The sequence below is a fragment of the Pan troglodytes genome, chromosome 2, assembly GCF_028858775.2.
Source record: "Pan troglodytes isolate AG18354 chromosome 2, NHGRI_mPanTro3-v2.0_pri, whole genome shotgun sequence".
Taxonomy (NCBI): domain Eukaryota; kingdom Metazoa; phylum Chordata; class Mammalia; order Primates; family Hominidae; genus Pan; species Pan troglodytes.
In genome coordinates this window covers 144,677,707-144,683,883 of record NC_086015.1, presented here as the reverse complement: position 1 = coordinate 144,683,883, position 6,177 = coordinate 144,677,707, and the positions used below count along the sequence as shown (strand labels likewise).

General features: G+C 37.8%; 1 pseudogene; it reads left to right on the top strand.

Annotated features, from left to right (window-relative positions):
* The first annotated feature begins 1,749 nt into the window (after nt 1–1,749).
* On the top strand, nt 1,750–3,162 carry LOC470948 (keratin, type I cytoskeletal 18-like; annotated as a pseudogene).
* The last annotated feature ends 3,015 nt before the right edge of the window (nt 3,163–6,177 follow it).

The window sequence follows — 6,177 nt, the reverse complement described above, 5'->3', positions numbered from 1 at the left end:
GCCAAACCATTAGGCAGACTAAACGAGAAAAATAGAGAAAAGACCCAAACAAATACAATCAGAAACAAAAAAAGGAGACATTACAACTGCTACTACAGAAGTCCAAAAGATTGTTAGAGACTATTGTGAACAACTGTACACCAAAAAATGAGAAACATAATGGAAATGCATAAATTCCTAGACATGTACAAACTACCAAGATTGAACCAAGAAGAAACAGAAAACCTGAATAGACCAATTGTGAGTAACATGATTGAATCAGTATTAAAAGTCTCCCATCAAAAAAAAGTCCAGGAGTTGATGATTTCACTGCTGAATTCTACCAAATATTTAAAGAAGAACTATACCTTTTTTTAAAAACTTTTCCAGAAAGTTGAAGAGAATTCTTCCAAATGCATCTTTGAGGCCAGCTCATCCTGATACCAAAACCAGACAAGAACACAACAACAATATAAGAAAACTATAGGACAATGTCCCTAAAGAACATAGATGCAAAAATCCTCAACACAATACTAGTAAACTGAGTCCAACAGCACATTAAAAAGATCATTCATCATGATCTAGTGGGATTTATTCCAGGGATGCAAGGATAGTTTAGCATATGCAAATCTATAAATGTGATATATTATGTCAAAAGAATGAAGTATAAAAAATCATCTCAATAGATGCAGATAAAGCATTTTATAAAATTCAACATCCCTTCATGATTAAAAAAAAAACCCTCCAAAAATTACGTATAGAGAAAATGTACCTCAATACAATAAAGGCCATATATGACAAACTCACAGCTAATATTATACTGAATGGGGAAAAACTGAAAATTTCTTCTCTAAGAACTAGAACAAGACAAGAATGCCCATTCTTACCACTCTTATTCAACATAGTACTGGAATTCCTAGACAGAGCAAATAAGAAAAAGAAAGAAAGAAAGGGCATTTAAATTAGAAAGGAGGAAGTCACACTGTCCCTATTTGCAGATGACATGATTTTATATATAGAAAACCCTAAAAGTTCCACCAAAACAAAACAAAACAAAAAACTCTTAGAACTGATAAGCAAATTCAGTAAAGTTGCAGGATAAAAAATTAACATACAAAAATCAGTATCATTTCTATACACCAATAACAGACTAGTGGAAAAAGAAATCAAGAGATCAGTCTCATTTACAACAGCTATAAAAAATGTAAGAGTAAATTTAACCAAGTTGATGAAAGATCTCTATAAGGTAAACCATAAAACACGAATGAAAGAAATTGAAGAGGTCACAGAGAAAATGGAAACACATCCCTGTTCATGGACTGGAAGAATTTATATTATGAAAATGACCATACCACCAAAAATGATCTACAGATTCAGTGCAATCTCTATCAAAATACCAAAGACATTCTTCACAGAAGTAGAAAAAATGACCCTAAAATTCATATGAAACCACAGAAGTCCAGTAAGAACACTAGCTTAAATTTTTTTTTTTAAACAAAAGAAGCCACAGAAGGCCTCAAATAGCCAAAGCAGTCCTGAGTGAAAAACAACAAAACTGGAGGCATCGCATTACCTGACTTCAAAATATACTGCAAAACTATAGTAAACAAAACAGCATGGTACTGGTATAAAACCAGACACATAGACCAATGGAACACAGTAGAGAACCCAGAAATGAATCCATGTATTTACAGCCAATAAATTTTTGACAAAAGTACCAAGAACATTCAATGGAGAAATGACAGTCTCTTCAGTAAATGGTGCTGGGAAAACTGGATATTCATAGACAGAAAGATGAAACCCCTATCTCGGTCATCAGCAAAGCCTGAGTCCTGTCCTCTCGCTCTCCTCCCTGGACAGCATGAGCTTCACCACTTGGTCCACCTTCTCCACCAACTACTGGTCCCTGGGGTCTGTCCAGGCACCCAGCTACAGCACCTGGCTGGTCAGCAGCATGGCCAGTGTCTATGCAGCTGTGGGGGGGCTTTGGTTTCTGGATCTCTGTGTCCCACTCCATCAGCTTCCGGGGTGGCTTGGGGTCCAGGGGCCTGGCTGTGGGGATGGCCGGGGGTCTGGTAAGAATGGGAGGCATCTAAAATGAAAAGGAGACCGTGCAAAGCCTGAACAACCGCCTGGCCTCCTACCTGAAGACAGAGAACCAGAAGCTGGAGAGCAAAATCCGGGAGCACCTGGAGAAGAAGGGACCCCAGATCAGAGACTGGGGCCATTACTTTAAGACCATCAAGGACCTGACGGCTCAGATCTTCGCAAATATTGTGGACAATGCTCCTATGGTTCTTCAGATCAACAATGTCTGTCTTGCTGCTGATGACTTTCGAGTTAAGTATGAGACAGAGCTGGCCATGTGCCAGTCTGTGGAGAGCGACATCCATGAACTCCCCAAGGTCATTGCTGACACCAATGTTACTCAGCTGCACTGTAGACAGAGACCGAGGCTCTCAAGAAGGAGCTGCTCTTTATGAAGAAGAACCACAAAGAGGAAGTAAAAGGCCTACAAGCCCAGGTGGCCAGCTCTGGGTTGACCATGGAGGTAGATGCCCCCAAATCTCAGGTCCTCACCAAGATCATGGCAGATATCTGGGCCCAATATGACGAGCTGGCTCAGAAGAACCGAGAGAAGCTAGACAAGTACTGGTCTCAGCAGATTGAGGAGGGTACTACAGTAGTCACCACGCAGTCCGCTGAGATTAGAGCTGCTGAGATGATGCTCAGGGAGCTGAGACATAGAGTACAGTCCTTGGAGATCAACCTGGACTCGATGAGAAATCTGAAGCCCAGCTTGGAGAACAGCCTGAAGGAGGTGGAGGCCCGCTATGCCCTGCAGATGGAGCAGCTCAATGGGATCCTGCTGTATCTGGAGTCAGAGCTGGCACAGACCCGGGCAGAGGGGCAGTGTTAGGCCCAGGAGTATGAGGCCCTGCTGAACATCAAGGCCAAGCTGGAGGCTGAGAGCACCACCCACCGCCGCCTGCTGGAAGACAGCAAGGATGTCAATCTTGGTGATGCCCTGGACAGTAGCAACTCCTTGCAAACCATCCAAAAGACCACCATCTGCCAGATAGTGGTTGGCAAAGTGGTGTCTGAGACCAATGACACCAAAGTTCTGAGACATTAAGACAGCAGAAGCAGGATGCCCTTTGGGGAGCAGGAGGCCAATAAAAAGTTCAGAGGTCAAAAAAAAAAAAAAAAGAAAAAAGAAAAAACAAACCCCTATTTCTCACCATATAGAAAAAACAAATCAAAATGGATTAAAAACTTAAATGTAAGACTTGAAACTACTAGAGGAAAACATTGGGAAAGTGCTTTATGACATTGGTCTGGGCAAATTTTTTTGGGTTAAAACCTCAAAAGCATAGACAACTAAAGCAAAAATAGGCAAATAAGATTGCATAAAGCTAAAAAGCTTCTGCATAGCAAAGGAAACAATCAACAAAGTGAAGAGACAATCTATAGATTGGGAAAAAATATTTGCAAACTATCCATTCAACAAGGGATTAATAACCAGAATATATAGGGAACTCAACTCAACAGCAAAAAACAAAACAAAGAAAACCAAGTAATACAATTTAAAAATGGGCAAATGAACTGAAGAGACATTTCTCAAAAGCAGACATACAAATGGCCAACAGGCATATAAAAAATGCTCAACATTACTAATTATCAGGAAAATGCAAATCAAAACCACAGTGAGATCTCATCTCATCCCAGTTAGAATGGCTATTATGAAAAACACAAAAAATAACAGATGCTGGTGAGGATGTGGAGAAAGAGGAACACTCATACACTGCAGATGGAAATATAAATCAGTACAGTCACTATGGAAAACAGTGTGGAGGTTCCTCAAAACACTGAGATCTAAAAATAGATCTATGATATGATCTAGCAATCCCACTGCTAGGTATGCATGCAAAAGAAAGGAAATCAGTATATTGAAGAGATATCTGCATACCTATGTTTATTGCAGCATTCTTCACAATAGCTAAGATATGAGATCAATTTAAGTGTCCATCAATGGATGTATGGATAAAGAAAATATGGTATATATACACAATGAAATACAACTCCGTCATAAAAAAGAATGAAATCCTGTCACTTGCAGCAGCATGGATGAAACGAGAGATTGCTATGTTAAGTGAAATAACTAGGTTAGAAAAGTGAAAAAAGACAAATACCGCATTCTGTCACTCACGTGCGGGATCTTAAAAAGTTGATCTCATGGAGGCGGAGAGTAGAGTGATGGTTGCCAGAGGCTGGGAAGGTCAGAGGATGAATAGAGGTTGGTTAATGGGTACAAAAATACAGTTAGATAGAAGGAATATGTTCTAGTGTTTGATGGCACAGGAGGATGACTAAGTTAACAATAATTTATCATATATTTCAAAATAACTAGAAGAGAACATTTGAAATGTTCCCAACACAAAGAAATGATAAATGTTTGAGGTAATGGGTATTTTATTCACCATGATTTGATCATTACACATTGTATGCATGTATCAAAATATCACATGTACTCCATAAATATGTACAATTATTATGTATCAATTTAAAAGTTACTACTCACTAGAAGAAAGCTATCTTAAAGTTCTTAAGGAGCCTAAATAAAAGCCCAAATATCCAAAGCAATCCTAAACAAAAAGAACAAATCTGGAGGCATTACATTGCCTGATGTCAAATTATACTACAAGGCTATAGTAACTAAAACAGCATGGTACTGGTACAAAAATAGACACATTGATCAATGGTTCAGAATAGAGGACCCAGAAATAAAGTCACATACCTACAACCAACTGATTTTTGACAAAGTTGACAAAAATAAACAATAGGGAAAGGACACCCTTATTCAATAAATGGTTCTGGGAAAATTGGCTAGCCACCTGCAGAAGAAGGAAACTGGACCTCTATCTCTCATCACATACAAAAACTAATTCAAGATGGATTAAAGACCTAAATGTAAAGCCTGAAGCTATTAAAATCCTAGAAGAAAATCTAGGAAAAACACTTCTGAATATCAGCCTAGGTAAAGAATTTATGACAAAGACCTCAAAAGCAAACGCAATAAAAATGAAAACAGACAGATAGGATTTAATTAAGCTAAAATACTTCTGAAATAATCAACAGAATAAACAGACAACCTACAGAATGGTAGAAAATATTTGCAAATTATTCCTTCACCAAAGGACTAATATACAGAATCTACAAGGAACTCAAACAATTGAACAAGAAAAAAACAAATAACTCCATTAAAAACTGGGCAAAGGACATGAACAGACATTTCTTAAAAGAAGAAATATAAGCAGCCAACAAACACATGAAAAAATGCTCAACATCACTCAATTATTAACGAAATGCAAATTAAAAACCACACTGAGATACCATCTTTCGTCATTCAGAATACTATTACAAAGTCAAAAACAACAAATGTTGGCATGGATGCGAAAAAAGAGAACTCTTGTACCCTGATGGTAGGAATGTAGATTGGTTCAACCTTTATGGAAAAATCTCAAGGAACTAAAAATAGAGCAATCACACTAAGGGAATCTACCCCAAACATAAGAAATAATACAAAAAAAAAACCACCCACACTTGTGTGTTTATTGTAGCACTATTATTTATCATAGCAAAGTCAAGGAACTAACGCAGTATCCATCAGTGGTTGATTGGATACAGAAAATGTGATATGCAGCCATAAAAAAAGAAATAATTTCCTTTCATACAGCAACATGAATGGAGCTGGAGGCCATTATCCTAAGTGAAGCAGAAAATCAAATATTGCCTGTTCTCACTTATAAGTGGGAGCTAAGCAATGGATACACATGGACATAAAGATGGAAATAACAGACACTGGGGATTCCAAAAAGGGGAAGGGAGGAAGGGGGTGATTGTTGAAAGGTTACCTATTGGAGACAATGTTCAATTTAGGGTGACTAGTACACTAGAGGCCCAAACCCCACCATTATGCAATATGCCCATGTTACAAACATGCACATGTATCCTATGAATCAAAAATTTTAAAAATTAATTAAAAAAGAAAACATCATGAACTTCTAACCACTAAGTAAGAAATTAACTCTTTTATGTAAATGTAAATGGAACTTTTAATGGAAAAAAGTTACTACTTATAACCTACTTTTAAATAAAAGCTTTGTTGAGGTATAATTCACCTACCATAAAATTCAC